The sequence below is a fragment of the Halyomorpha halys genome, unplaced genomic scaffold (genome assembly GCF_000696795.3).
Source record: "Halyomorpha halys isolate HHAL.00 unplaced genomic scaffold, Hhal_1.1 Scaffold497.1, whole genome shotgun sequence".
Lineage (NCBI taxonomy): Eukaryota > Metazoa > Arthropoda > Insecta > Hemiptera > Pentatomidae > Halyomorpha > Halyomorpha halys.
The window spans coordinates 117844-134815 of record NW_027113287.1 but is presented as its reverse complement, the minus strand read 5'-3'; the positions used below and the strand labels follow the sequence as shown (position 1 = coordinate 134815).

General features: G+C 31.3%; 1 protein-coding gene and 1 long non-coding RNA gene across 2 annotated transcripts in view; one reads left to right on the top strand and one right to left on the bottom strand.

Moving 5' to 3' along the window:
- Positions 1 to 16972, bottom strand: part of kermit (PDZ domain-containing protein GIPC-like protein kermit) — a 109906-nt gene that overhangs the window by 31105 nt on the left and 61829 nt on the right. The gene's annotated exons all lie outside the window — the stretch shown is intronic.
- The window catches only part of LOC106683592 (uncharacterized), a 15984-nt gene continuing 3924 nt past the window's right edge, over positions 4913 to 16972 (top strand). The window contains exon 1 of the long non-coding RNA XR_001343577.3: positions 4913 to 5066. This is a non-coding gene — a long non-coding RNA (uncharacterized lncRNA). The remainder of the gene's footprint in view (positions 5067 to 16972) is intronic.

The window sequence follows — 16972 nt, the reverse complement described above, 5'->3', positions numbered from 1 at the left end:
AGTTTATTCCCATACTTTTTATAATTGTAATTACTAAAAATTAAATAATTACTGAATTTATTTATTTATTTTTTAAATATTTGGATAAGAAATCAACCATAGATCACAAAAACCTACACCGTTCATCGACATACCAATCAAAACCAAAAATGCAAGAGTCGCTTCATTCGGTTCCGTTTTATTCGAGTTGTCATCGTACAATAGGGGTATTCATGATGGGTTAAATGCATAAATGGGGTAAATGTTAGAAGTATAGGATTGTGGGCAGCCCGATTTAAAGGTCATGTTATATGTTAAATGCAGAGGAGCTCCTAGCACATTTTCTGGGCAACTTTGAAACCTTTCCTTCCGAAACTATCCAGAATTTCTTTATCTATTTATTAGACTTTTAAAATGTTCAAAACAAAAACCAGTTAAACCAAAAACGGACTATGAGCAACTAATTTATAAGAAGTACAAACAATGATATGGAGATCTCAGCTGGTCTGTTGCATGACGTCATTCTCCATTTAGCAGACCTTTAACACATTAATAGACTGTCAACCATGTTATATGTTATATCGTATTATATTTAACATGTTAAACTAGAGATCATGAACTTTGACTTTTTTAACCTCATTAAGGAAAAACTGTTCACCGAAAGTATAGGTTTTATGATGACGGTAACAGTGATAGGGACAGCTGTCGGCACCACTAAAATTAGTACTGTCGTACTATCAGGACTTACTAGATAGTTGGTAATACATCGATTATTTGTGCATGCGTTACAAATAAATGACATTTCTACGCCTGACTGTGGACTGTTGGACCACATAACCTCATAACACTAGCCTTAAATTAGGCCATCAATTTGTATTTTTCCTGTTTGTTGTTTTTCTATGGTTAAAGTTGTTTGTTGTATTTAACCATTAGATTGTATCATTCAATCATCGAATTAAACCGTTTACGAGTTGTAGTTATGTTACTTGGAAGGCAGATATCTATGGACATGGGCCACAATAATATTGTCGTAAACCATCATTTGATTTGATACAATAAACTTATGTAACTTTTGGGTTAGTATGCACTGTTAAGGAAGTAAATGCAAAAACTAAACAAATTCGTAACTTAATAATAGTTGACCAAATTAATAAGCTGTAATATTCATTCGACGCAGAATTCAATTTTGTTTAATTTGTTATACCATCAGGTTCTGGCTAGGATTGTGAGTTAGAAGCGTAAATCGAGAAAAAAATACCAAAGTCGTTACTTAATTAAATTAATTTGCTAATCAGTAAGAGGTTTACAACCATCAGAAATGTGTTTTTGTGTTAAGAGTGATATAATCTACTTTTTAGTCATTAATTAATTTATCAATAACCCTCAAGGTTTATGGATATTGTTCAGCAGATTTTGGGGTTTTTGGAATACTTGGAATAATAAAAAAATATTCCATAAAGTCTAACTTTTTTGTAGACTCAGATAATCCAAAACAGATAGTAAATAAATAGAGAATCCACATAAAAAAAAAAAATACTGGTTACAGAAGTCCATTATGACACTCCTGGCTCCTGAGTCTCCAGTCCTTTCACCTTCGCCCTGTCTAGAAATGTTGCAACTTTAATATCCCATCAGATTAAGTAATCTAATGTATTCTAGTTATGATCTGGTTAGATAACGCTGCTATAATTTCGTATTTATTGCGACTCTTCCGATGCTCTGCAATTCGGGGTTCAGCTATTTATGTAACTGATAATGAAATACTAAAACATAAATACCCTATATAGGCTTACTATAGACAAATATAAATACACTATATAGGTTTACTATAGACAGAAAGCAATTGTACTCGGCAGGCAGTTTCATTTTCATTTCAAGTTCACAACCTCAATATGATAATAAGACAGACAACGCCCAGAGCCGGAAGGTATTGATATGGATGAGGCAATACAATGACCTTCTCTCTTCATAGTTAGACAATGACCGCAGGCACAACCTCATTCATTATAGCTCCATCATCAACAGTCAAGGTCTATGAATATGCAGTATGATTTCCCCTATGGGTAAATCACAATTCAAGTAACACGAAACTTAGTAACAATCTTAAAAGTATGTAACTATGTATAATTACGTATAATTAAGTAGGGGGAATAAAAAATGGCGGCTGTTCAAAACGTTAAAAATAATTAATTTTTTATTCGGAGCTCTATATCTTTATAATTACCACAACAATAGAAAATCTAAAAGAGCATCATTTAAAGTAGAGTAAATTTGCTAAAATGTAAGCCCTAATAGAGCTATTTACATTCGAGATATAGCTTTTTTGAGAAAACTATATCTCACAAACCGTCCGATATACAGATGTCTATTAGATTCATAATTATGAGAGATAGTTGACCGTGGATGATAAATGAGGAGAAGATGGTTGGGGGTGCGGTCAATGAAAAACACAAATAAGTATAATTAACTTATTTTAATGTGCCGACGTTTCGGCTAGAGTTTCTAGCCTTCTTCAGGGCTAAAAACAAAACAAGATAACAACCACAGTAAGTATAGAAAAATAAAAAAATATAAAAAGAAAGTATAAACAGAATAATTTTACACATACAATGAATAATTTTACAAAATAGAATTAATAAAATGAAGTGATGAGAGAAGCGGGAAATAAAATGTATACATAGGTAATTGAAAAAGCGGGTACAATAACTTAATTAAGGAAATGAAATAAGAAGGCTAGAAATTCTAGCCGAAACGTCGGCACATTAAAATAAGTTAATCATACTTATTTGTGTTTTTCATTGACCGCACCCCCAACCATCTTCTCCTCAGATGTCTATTAGAACTCGAATTAAAGCTAGTTTAATTTACTATAAAATAGTCTATAAAATTTATCATCGTAGGACTAATAGTTTTAATGATATTTGCTAAAATAAATTCATTTATAGTTTTTTCCTGTGCAAAATTTATACTCATTTGCGAATATCATAAAAACTACTACCCCATCTACGATAATGTGAATTGAATGTATAGTAAGTTAAATTAGCTTCATTTTTAGTGCTAGCAGATATATGTATGTCTTATAGTTCTAGAGATTTATTTTATCAAAAACTAAACATCTCATCCCTACAACTAAAAATTAACATTTTGTGAACTTATTTTGTCAAATATTATAAAAACTACTACTCCTACAAAGATAAACATTAATTACTATTTTATAGTAAATTTAACTAGCTTTAATTTGAGTGCTGGCAGACATCTGTACGTTGAATGGTTCCTGAGATATTTTTTTTTCATAAATCAAAATTATTGTTGAAACAATATAAATCAATTTATAGGATTAAATATCATAAAAACTACTACTCCTACGAACATAAATGTCATAAACTACTTTATAGTATATTAAACTAGCTTCAATTTGAGTGATAATAGACATCTGTACGTCGAATTGACACATTCGATTTTTTTTTATAAAATGTTGCTATTTAAAAATCTATATCTCGAAAACTATTTGACGTAAATAGCTCTATCAAGACTATATTTTAGTAAATTTACTTTACTTTAAACGATGTTCTCTTAACTTTACTTAAACGATGTTCTCCGCCTTGATGAAGCTTTAAAAAGTTCTCTTAGGTTGTATAGTTTTGTTGGTAGTTTTAAAGATATAGAGTTTCGAATGAAAAATTACTGTTTTTTTAAGGTTTTGAAACAGCCGCCATTTTTTATTTGGGTAATTTTCTATATTCTTATCATTGTATATTTTATATTTATATTATTTCATTTACTCTTTTCCTTCATTTGTATATATATTATGTTGTTTTCACTTATATTTACATAATTTTAACCCTATCCAATTTACCTTTTGTATTTATACTATTATGTCAAAATATTTTTAGTTATTTTTTTTGTATCTTATTAGCCTTGATGAAGCTCTAAAAAGTGGGACGAAACGCCTGAAAATAAATAGTTTTTAACTATTCTTGTTTTTTTTGACTGCACCCTTGACCATCTTCTTCATAATTTAAATTAATACTATCAATTATTTATATACATAATAATACAATTTAAATTTTTTTTTCCTATGCCATCAATACCCTATTCTTCTAATAGATACCAGACAGTTTTAATAGATATAAAACCTGTTCAAGAAATGGAAGAATACTAGCTAACGGATTAACTTTTTCCAGACAGAACCGATAATGCAGTCAGGGCGGTCACGAAGATCCCTTGACCTCTTAAACAGGGAGTACTTTAAAAAGACTTTCTACTGATTTCTCTAAGTCTCTATTTAGTCCGTTCAACGGTGGATAGCTTCCGTCCTTTTCAGCATTGTTTAATGTTTCTCTTTATAAAAATTACAATATGATGCTGGAATGATACTGGAATATCATAGTATGTTACTGGAAAGTAGAAATATTCAGATTATGAAGAAGATGGTCATGGTTGCGGTCAAAACAGAAACAAAAATATTTAACTTATACTTTGAAACATGCTTTATCTACATTTCTAATGCAGCTCTACAAGTTGTTAACTATTTTTATTACTCTTTTGACCACGAACCTGACCATATTCTTAATAATTTGAAATTATGCGGTCAATTATTTATATACATATATATAATAGTAATATTTAGGTTCTCACGGTTTGGTATAAAGTTATACCATAATAAAATGGAAGTAATCATAATAATTTAACTATCATAATATATTATGTTTATTAATCAATTATTATATTGTCATTTTAAATAAAATGACCGTTTTTATGATTTAATAAATTCAAAGTTGGATTAGTGGACTTTTGTTGTTTACTACGTTTGTGTTTTTTTTGATAATATTTACTGTCATTGTAATTGATTGCACATTGTTTAGTATGCTATCAAATATAGCCATGGAAACATGTGATTTTCGAGTAATTTTATTTTTTATGAGTTCGGGAGCCCAAGCAGCAAGAATTATCACCGCGTTCGGGGAAGAGTTTTTTAACGAACGGACCATTCACCGTTGGTTTAAAATAAATTTGTCTGGTGACACAGGATTGGTTAATCAGCCCAGAGGAAGACCTCCACCAGTAATTGACAGCGATGAACTTAGGTTAGGTGGTCTTGTGTATTGACAGTTCCTCGACACTACGACCATTAAGTAAAAAAAGATTCGTTGTGGGATATATGGAAAAAATTCTCAACATTATGCTGAGAGTTTGCCACTTGCCGCAAATCCATGACTTGTACAAATGCTTGGTAATCACAAGAGTGAACAAAAGTCAGTATCTACACGCTTGAGTCTTTTTTAGGCTATTAAATTCGATTAACTCTATTTTGATTATGAAAATGAACAAAATAGATAAGCGAAATGAAAGGAAACATAAAGTAGGCGGTACATGATAAAAATTCATATAAATAGTACTCTATAACCTATAAATTAAACTTTCCTTCTAGAAGCATTTGTCAGATATTTATTAATTTAATTACCCATTATTGACATGACGTCCGTCATGCCGCAAACTTAAAGGCGGATCCACATGTTGGCCGCTCGCAACGAATCGGAGGCTTGTACAAATACTCGGTAAACAAAGAGCGGACCATCCACATGTCAGTGTTATTCGGAGAGGCAAGCATGGCGGACGTACAAGTGGTTTCAGCCATTCCACTGGGATTATATTATTTTTATTACAAAAAAAAAAGAAAACGAAAGGAGATTAAATGAAATTAAATATTAATAAATAAGATTAAATATAAAAGAGAGAGTAATGCTTTATTCACGTATGCTGCCCAAATACATCGGGTTGCCACATTACACAGCATACTAATCCATCCGTGATCGGACATATATAAATTCATATATTTACATGATATAATATAAAAGAAAGAGAAACAGTTTTTTTCCCCTACAGTTTCCTTTTACAATCAATTCCAGTCTACACACTAAATACAAATATTTCAATGCATTCCTTTTTTCTTTCCCTTTCTTGTCCCTTCCATTTCACAATTTTTATTTCATTTGATCGACAAATTCACTCTCCCGAATTCTCCCTCTCAGATCCTCCCCAGTGACCCGTTAAACAAATTCATTATCAGACAGCAATGTGAGATCAAACCAGAGAAATAATAGTTACAGCAGTAGATAAGTTTAAAAAAACACAACTAATACATAGATTTAAAGGAAAATATAATGAAAAGTTGGTTTAAAGAAATACTTGAATGGATAAATAAGTTAAAAAAATAAATAAGTTAAAACACACAAATCGATAGGTCCACATACTAAAATAAGTAAATAAAATAATGAATAGTCCAGAGCTAATTCCCATTCAGGTATGGGATATCATCATGATGTATGATCCCCAGAGAGTCCAAAATAATATTTTCCGCCAAGATCGCAATATCCCCAATGCTAACACCTAGGCCTTCTAAGAAGCTCCTTGTTCTATCTAGTATTGTTCCACGAGATCCAAACCAGAGGCCTCTTTTACGGTGAACTCTCTCTTTCCGAAGGTCTCGCGGAATTTTTTCTTAAGAAATGGGACGCATTTTTCATATATTTCCTTTTTTTCCCTTTCCACTCCAGTTTCCTGTTCGAGGTCATTACTCTCAATTATTAAAACATGTAACAACAAACACCTTTAACCTCCTAACAGCTCTCAGTTGCAATTAAACAAAGAACAATGGTGGAGATGCTGCAGGAGCGCTCTCACGAACCCCCTTCGATCTGTGTCTAAAAAAACCGACTCTCGACGGATCGGCAACGAGCTTATGCCAACTCGTACCAACCAAGCCAAGCCACTCATCTACATGATCGCGTATGCCAGAGTTCGCCACGGCTTGGCCAACATGTAGATCCGCCTTAAGACTTGGTAAACAAAAGAAGAAACGAACTTGGGTATTCACACGCTTGGTTTCTTCTTTTGACTGATGTCGGCTATTACATTCGATTTATACTGTTTTCATTATAAAAAGGAACAAAATAGAGGTATGTGAAATAAAATGAAACGTTAATATCAGCAAATCAGATGGTAGATAATAAAAATTCATAGAAATAGTACTATATAACCTATAAATTCAAATTTTGTTTCAGACATTTTTATCAGATATTTTTTTATTTAACAAACATATAATGCCTTTGCACACTCAAAATTTGTGCTGTGTCAAATAAAAAATAAACCGCTACAATTAACTGACAATATTTGAATCAAAGTATTTACAACTAATCGATAGAATCTTAAACTAGAGTTAATTATTGAATCCAAAGGTTGGGGAATTTTTAAAAAAATAATTAAAGCAAGAATATTTATTTGTTGCAGCTCTAAGACAATGCTTACAGAACACAGTATGGATCAAGCACTCTTCGACTTGTGCCCAAAAACCGACACTCAGCCACAAATTAAGGTCAGCTTGTACCAGTCAATCCAAATAACTTATCCACAAGCTTGTGTATCCGCAGATTAGTCATGTTTAGACAAACGTGTAGAGACAGCTTTGACTACGAACTAGTAGGTAACCTATGGGATAACATTCACTATGTCTGAAACCGCTCAAGTGCCTGACCTAATCAATTTCAGTTTTATATTCTTATCATAAATAAAAATTAAAAATTGTCTTTAATTTCATAAGATATTGTCATTCCTTCTTCCAGGATATGTGTCTCGATGATTCATACGTTTACGATTAGATTCTAGAAAATATGACTTCCCTCTCAACGAATTGAAGTACGAACGAAATATCGATTGGGTGATTAGAAAAAAAGACCCGTGACTCAAAGTTGACTGATCAGTCGTCACGGCATCTACTCGCTCCCTGGCAAGAGCATTATATTCACAGAAAAAAATTATGTTAATCATTACAGTAATGATAGCAGTTATTCATTATTGGTGATCGTTTCTGCTATTTAACGAATGGCAATGAATGGTAATGAATTGTTCGTTGACAAAAAACAACTGTTCTTAAGAACTTTTGAAGAAGAAAAAAATGAACGAACTAAATGAGACAGAGAATGCCATCTTATTAGTTTGATGAAAATAACCAGTGTGGAAGCAACTGAACGGTTCATAAATTATGTCAGAAAATAATTTTAAAAAATAAATTTGTATCACTGCAACTCATGAAGGGTTAGGGCTGCGATAATTTGTAAGAAAGTACTATTTGTACACCAAAGGCTGTGCAAAGGTGATTTGGTCCGAATCAAGCTCGGCCGTCAGATTTTTACCCAATTAAGGGTACCCATTTTATGAGGCTCCTGAACCCACAGGGCTGACTCAACGGCTACAGGTAACGGATTATAACGGATTCGAACCCGGGTCCTTAGAGTTAGTAGTACATTGCCTTAACAATGAGCTACCCACTCCCAGATTTAAATTCATAGTTTCAATAAAAAGGTTGATTTAAATAATTATTGATAATTTCGGAATACTGAACCGTAAATTTGATTCAAACAAAAATTGATAGCGAAGAAATATGCAATTAGAAAAATAATCATTTGAAAATATTTCCTGTTAACATCTTCAATTGACAGTAGATTTACATAATTAGCAAACCTTTTTCATCTCTAACTGGTACGCTTAACTTTTTGGTCATGGATGCTGAGAACTTGAAATTCACTTTCTTTTGCAATTTAAAATTTATGACTAGATTTTTACATCGATAATAGTTGTTTCATCAGGTTACATTTAACATCAGTTTATTGGAATAATATAGATGAATGTAATACAATTTTCTTTAATATTCAAAATATTCTCCCTGGCTTTCATGAAGTTCCTCTCATAAACAAGTTTCTTCAACAAAAAATAACTAAAAAAATAACCGCCTTACCAATGAGACGCTGACTTGCACTTTTCTATAATTGGTTATTTAGAAATTCATTATGCTATTCTAAGAAAATTTGCTAAAATTATTTTAAATGGACTCTTACTTTCGATCAATCTTTTAAAATAAAAGCTCAAAATGTTCAACTATCAGCACTCTCACAATTTACAAAAAGAAGAACTAAAGACACCAAAACAGCTTACGTAATGGCGGTTGTTGCTAATAAACAAAAACAAAACAACATTACATTCACTGTGCTTGTATAATCGTTTTAACTCAGAACCGAACTTAGAATAACACTAGTGGCGAACTGGCAACGAAATAATTGAAACAGTTGTTATTATTTTCGAATAACAGTTCGTTCGTTTTGAAAGAAGAACTGTTGTTATAAATTTTTTGTTGTTCTTACACCTATTATTATTATTATTTGTTATTAGTGGATTATTCATTATCTAGACACCTTTGTTCAATAACTTCTATAAGCCTACGGCTATAATTATTCTCGAGTATCATAAAATCTGAAAATAAATGAATGGATAAAACAAAATAAATGGTTAGCAGTAGAGACGCCAACAATTTCGGCGACATAGATATAAGAGGAAATATATTTTAGTAGGTAGAAAAGTTGAAGTATTTAGGTTGTGTAGTAACTATAAGAATCGGAAGATAGATGATGATGAGAAGATAAAAGCGAGAATAAAGGCGGGAAATGTTTGTTAATTTTAAATTCGGAATTGCTTAGCTCGTGCCTTCTGTCCAGTTGAAAATTACAAAACTATTATCCTTCCAACTGTCCTTACGGACATGAAACGTAGCCTCTGAGATTTTTATAAATTGACTATTGCATTAAATATTTGGACCGATGAAGGATCAGTTAATCGGAAAATTTAGAAGGCTACATAACTCTGAATTGAGGGTACTACACCCAGTAAATATAATTTAGGTTAATGCATTGCGGCGATGGAAAGATTACACCAAGACTGATCAGGTAGACTTATGTTTGAGTGGGCGTCATTTCTTCTACGTATCTCTATATTAATTTATATCAACAATAGTATTTTTAAAATCTAGGTTGGAATTGAGCTCTGGGGCTCCACCAAACCATCAAATTCTTCCCGCATCCAATCGTTACAATCCAAAATCCTACGTAAAATCCTTGATGTTCCTTATTACGTCACAAATAAACTCATTCACAAAGACCTTAACATCCCATTCGTTGCAGATTTGACCCAAAACAGATATGCGTCTTTTCATTCCAAACTCCTTAACCATCCTAACCCATTAATTCTTAATCTTTCATCCTTAACAATCCTTGATAATCCTCCGAGGCGTCTGAAAAGAAGATGGCCACGGGACCTTCTAATTTAAATTAATGTTTGAAGTACCACCAATGGGTGGTTCCTTCCCAAGATTTTCATGTGTATATGTAACATACTACATATTTACCTATTGTATTATTATGTACAGTTGTAAATTACATTAAATAAATAATTAAAAATAAAATAAAAAAAAATCTAGGTTAGATCATACAACTTTTGATTACAGCACTAACAAATTTCCTTATATGACACATTCTTGGAATCTAGATTTCCTCTTTCTCATTCAGAACATGGGAATCACACAATTGGAAGATGCTGGAAAGCAGTTTTCCTCAGGAGCTATGAAGATTTTCCTGAGTGGAGAGAAAGCCGCCTTGAACTGAGCGACAATTGAAATGCTAATATTTTCCCTAATATTCTGTCGTAACTCGACGAACGGTTGCCAGCCGCGTTCCCGCGGTTCCGTTGTTGCAATCTCCACGATCTGAGACTTCCTTGTCATAATTCCTTTCGAGTTACACAATTTCTTAACTATCTCGTTAGCACCTTCGTATTAGAGGATCTCTCTCTCTAATTGACAATTATAAGAGAGTAGAATTAACAGAAAATGCTATTAATTAATAAGCTATTGTGTTAAAGTTTTCTTGTATTTCATGGCTATCCTCACACTCAATCTCTGGTAAATGTCGGGTACTATCTTTAATTTAAATCATTCTCTAATATCATATTGTTTAAATGTAATAAATAGAAGAATATAGGAAAAACTGAACGTCAAATTTTAAAATTATTCAGGTTATCACGATCACAATACTTCTCCTTTCTGCATATATATATATATATCATATACAAGAAAGTGAAAGTAGAGAAAAATATATTGTCAAATTTAAGTCGTGTGCATTTATATTGATTAGATTTTTTGTTTTAGAGAATAATAATCAAATTAATTACCTTGAATTAGAATAATATTTAACTTATAGGAAAACATTAAGTTAATGTTTCAAAAATTAAGATTTATATTTTTACACCTGCATAAATATTTTTTTTAAAACGCATCCATTGAATTCAGCACCCTACATAAAATGGGAATTCTTAATAATTACAGAAAATTTAAACAATTTAAAGGCTTGTGCACAAAACGGCAGTTTCTCAACACTGCGGCTGACCAACCCCCATTTTTAGTTTTATTTATTATTTTTCTTTTGTTTACATACAAATAAAAATAAATAATTATTATTTTCTATTCAATATTATTTCTTTTTCTTTTTATGTTTCTCTGAATAATGGTTGTTATTTCTTTTTGTTTTACAGCCCTGATGAAGACTCAGGTCGAAACGTCGGTGTGAATAAATAATTTTTTGTTTATTTGTGTTTTTTTTCCTCATCGCACCTCCTTATCATCTCCTCCAATTATTAATCTATCATCAACTATCTATAAAAAATAATCATGTATTCTGTAGTTTAAATTATATTATTTTTTCAATATAGTGTAAGCAGTATTTATGTATCTAAAACAATGAACAATGAAAAAAGAAAATGTTAGTTGTTAAGTACTAAAGGTTAGTTAGTAATCGATATGAATGTGTGTGTGTAAATTATATTCATAATTTGGGTAGCTGTGCTGCTTCGACATTCAAGCACTCCTAGCGGGCGTGATGTGAACTATAATAAACAGGTTATAAGAAATGTTTGTTTGTTGTTTCTCCTTAATCAATATTGATGGCATTAGCTACATATACATTATATTCTTTTTTAAATAGTGATCAATAATTCTAAAGTTATTATCTTCGTCTAAACATTTCTGTCAAAATTCTAGTTTAAATGTAACAGCAACTTTTCAGTAACCTCCCACTTTATTAAATTTTTACTACTTACATACAATCGTTTTAATTGCTAATAGTTCTTATTGCAAGTCCAAATCCTCCAGCTGGTCTGGTGGGCCGAACCATACATTCTTGTCCACAGACAGAATATTTGAATTCATAGTTGAGAAGACTTTATTTAATTTATTATTCTGAAGGAAGAAGATAGTTAAACGATTGCTAAAACAATTGTTTATTATAAATCAAAGGTTACAGTGCTACAACAGAAGTACTAAGTAAAATATATCAAAGTAGAAACACTGTTCTACACACCTAAAACAATTGAATTGAATAAAAGTCCCGTTATACAGTTTTAATGAATATAATAGTGATATACTACAAGATACTGAAAGGATCTTTACTAAGTTATCATTATAAACAAAAAGCTAACCATTTGAAAAGAAAAAACAAACATTTATATATAACCTTCTAATGATAGTCCATCACATCACATCTCACCACATCTAGGAGAGCTTAAATGTCGAAGCAGCACAGCTTCCTAAATGATGAATATAGTTTACATACATTGCGAGGTTTTTTGTATCCTGTTTATCATAATTATAACTTCATTAAAATCTTATTAAAAAGTTACTGTAATGTCACGTTTGAAGGATATCTTCAAGAACATTCTTTCTACAAAGAGGAATCCATTCAGGATCCATTGTTATTAAAACATAAAAAGATAATTACCTCTTCTCTTATTTATTAATGACTAACATATTTAGAGAATGTTTAGAGGTTCTTTGTTCGACCAAACAAAAAAAATAGTTACATAAATGTTTATTTTGTCAACATTCCGAAAAATTCTTTTTAAACTTTATTTGTGTATGCCACTATCCTATTTAAATTCTGCATGCACTTCTATTGCAAGTATGCATGCACTTAAATCTGAACAGCTATGACCTCTGGGTTCGTTACGGGGTCACGGGTACAGAACTTAGTGAGGAAGCACTGTTTTTAGAACAACGGTTACAAAAGGAGGGGATTTTTTCAAGATCACACTCAACCATCAGATTCTTCCTCAATTAAGGATAGCCACTTTATGAGGCTGCGTGGACCTTAGTAGGAAGGGCTTCAGAATCCACAGGATTGACTCACGGCAACAGTGTAACAGAAACTAATTATATTCCACAGCCGCATTCGTATCTGGGTCCTTGGAGTTAGTAGCGTAGTAGCTTACCATCGCGCTCCCTGTAAGTATGCACTTACACCAAAGAAATGAGAACTTTTTAACTGTCATATTACTAGTACAACAATCACGTTTAGATGGAACAAAAAAACTAAATTGGTTAATCAAGATGGTTTCACTACTTTTTTGGGGATATATTAATAAATAAAATCAAAACATAGATGATCAAGTAGCCATGGTAGGTATGTTATGGGAACCGGTATAAGTGCACAGAGACCATATGCTGCATATCGATCCGAGGCACATCCTGTACTGTCACCTGCAACGACAATCAACAGCCTTCTGTATCTGCTCTCAACATTATTTACTAATTCAAGGATTTAATGAGTAAATAAAACTTCGAAGATAATTTATTTGTAGACAAGAATCCAACAAATATAATTAATTTACCTCTGCGAGAACTCTCGCATTTGATATCAAACTATTCGTCCATAATATATGAATAGAATAACACTATAAAAACACTACTCCTTACGTTTTCCTTTTATTTCATTTATTGGATTATTCCTTAAGATTATGATTAGTTGGAACATTTTTTTATAATTAAATTTTTCATTCATAACAATAAAAAAAATATGGTTTATATATTTTCTGTATTTGATGTTTCTGATTTTCTTTTATATTTCCTACATATACTAAATATTTGTATTAGCAGAAATTTCATCTTTTCATTTATTATTTTTAGTTTAATTTTATTTGATTTTTTATCATGTTTTTTAAATTATTAGCAGAAGTTAGTCATCTTATGTTTCATGATATAACACATGGTTTTATTTTATATATTTTGTTAATTATCATTGTTCATTTTTATCTTTTCAAATTCATCATTTTCATTATATTATATGACGTTTTATAATTTCATTTTTATTTCGTAACACATAGGTAAGTGGAAATAAAAATTCTAACAAATATATTATATTTACTACACGGAGAAATTAGACGTGAGCAAATTATTTTCAGTTTTGTTTTGATGGCTCGTTTAGAAGCTAGCGCGAGTCGACATTATGAGTATGTATGAATGTATTCCAAATAATTGGGGACCAGAAAGTTTTAGAGAAGTTTTGAATGATGCTCAATTATGTTACTGATTATTTTGGAACCAAAAATGTCTCCATCCAGATCCACTTTCGGGCACCATTGACTGGATATACCGTTCTAATCTCAACAACTAAGTATTTTCTAGAAAATATAAGAAAGGCCTCTTAAGGTTTCAGGACTGATTTAAAAATAAAATATTCAAATACTCTTTATAATGACAAATGACCTTTTTTCTATAAATTATATATTTTTTAATTAAACTATAAAGGCCAAGTTATTTTCTTGAAAAACATAAAACATAATAAAATCCAGATAGGAGGTAAGTCCTAGTAGCAGAACCTCACACGCCCATCTTATTCGCCGCAATGCTATAACATTAATTATGAGGTGTAGATAGTTGACCGTAGATTAATGATTGGAGAAGTTTGTCGGGGGGTGCGGTCAGCAAAGAACAACATAAATAAACAAAACCATATTTATTTATTTTATGCCGACGTTTCGACCTGAGTTTCAGGTCTTCATCAGGGGTTATGGCGTAGAAGGTAGGCCTGCAACTGGCCAACTTCTACGCCATAACCCCTGATGAAGACCTGAAACTCAGGTCGAAACGTCGGCATAAAATAAATAAATATGGTTTTGTTTATTTATGTTGTTCTTTGCTGACCGCACCCCCCGACAAACTTCTCCAATTATAACATTAATTATATTTATCAAGCAAAGTTCTCTTAATTCAGTTCGGCGTTGTGTAGCCTTCTAAATTCTCTCATTAACTCACCTTTTTTGGCCCGAATATTTTTCGTGATACTTAATTTTTTAAAAAAAAAACCTTAAGGCGCTGTTCCTTCCTTAGTATAAGAACACGTCTCACATCCGTAAAGAATAGTAGGAAGGATGATAATTTTGCAAATTCTAAATTTTAAGATTTTGGACAGAATGCGAGAGCTAAGCAATTTCGAAATTGAAAAATAACATGCATTTCCCGCCTTTTACCTGGCTTTTATCTGCTCATAATTTTTTTTTCTCTAGTTACCGTAGAACCTAAATACATAAACCTATCTACCTGTTCAAATTTATTTTCTCCAATATCTTTATCACCGAAATCGTTCTCGTTTCTACTGCAAACTTTATATTTTGTTTCATCCGTGTGATCCGTAGGATAACGAATATTATCCTTATTCGAGAACTAGAGTTTATCAACGTGGTTATTATTATAATATTGTATAGAAAACAATTTAATTAATTGAGAAACAAAAAAAAAAATTAGACTACTATACTATCCTTGCCATAATAAGGTAGAAGAAGTAAAACAAATGGTGCACCCAAATCCTGCTCCTCCGAGTTATAAAATTGCCGTCATCGCCCCTTCCCCTCCCCCCATCTCCCATTCTAGAATCATCACGTCCTGCTAAATAACTGGACCATTTACAATGAACCATGAGGGTCACCTAGCGGTCCGTTGGGAGTGGTGAAAACGCAAAATTTTCGAAAAACCATCCGTATCGGACTCGAAGTCCTATCTATTGAATAAATGTAGCTTTGGTATGCGACCATTAAATTTAAAAAAAATTGTTAATACTTTTCGGTCGATTTTACAGTTTGTATTGGTGTTTGGTTGACCCGTTATCAGATAATTTAAAACCTAACAATTTAAAAAAAAATTGTTTTCCCTTCGTCGTGTCATTATTTATCCCTTCAAATTTCTGTCCCTATCATATTATATCTTCGAATTCGACATGGACAATTTTTTAGATGGATAAATTAGCTTCCATCTATATTTGTAGCAAAGAAAGAAACACTTTATTGAAAGAAGTTGTACTGCTCAACTGTATTGTATTGCTATATACTCATACTTTTACCTAATCAGACAATTATTTTAAAATTCTTAAATTGCATAGCCATAGTACAGTAAATTTATAATATATAATAGTAATGCATGATTTTTTTTTTCATTTTTGTTCTTTTATTTTTTTCTTTCTATATATTTACAAAACAAAAATTCGTTTTTCTTTATTGTTCTTCATTTTCCACATTATTTATCTCTGTATCTAATAATATTTTCTCCCTTAACCCAATACATCATTCCCTTAAAAAAAAAACTTTAAAATTTTTAGAATGGTATTTAATTTGAATTTCCTTTAATTTATTTATACATGTTGTTTTTAAAGTAAACTACCATTGCTTTGATTATAAAATAATGACGCGCCTGAAGGTACTTTCTATTCGATAAACGCTTTATGAAAAGTTTTTATATGCTTCAATGAACCGAAACCTATTAAAACTGCTGCTCTGATTAAAACTAAGAATTACTAAGTTCCAATAAAGAAAATGAAGCTCGAAATTGAACGTTTGGTTCTTTGGTTTGGATGAAAATGATTACGTTTTAGGGCATCTTTTAGGAAAGGAATTTTTTTTGCTGATATAAAACAATTTATCTACTAACTTATTTTTTATTACCTACTGTAGGTAGGCCTTAGATAAATTAAAGCGGTGGCCAAAAAAGCCTACCTCTCTTATAGTTTGTTAGGTTACTGATATTCTGATGAAGATCAACTGTTTGATTATTACGCCTGTTTTAGATTCCTTATTATTTTTAGTGTTTTTTTTTTTTTTTATGTTTTAATGTTTTTATGGCGTGAGTGTTTATTGGCTATTGACATTAAGTAATATCAATTTCCTACGTTTTAAATATTGTTATTAGTTTTAAAGTTATGTCTTCTATTCGATGAGTTTCATTTGTTTCATTGGATTTTCATTGGATCTTGTGATTAAAAAGTACTCTTGCATATTTTAAATATTTTAT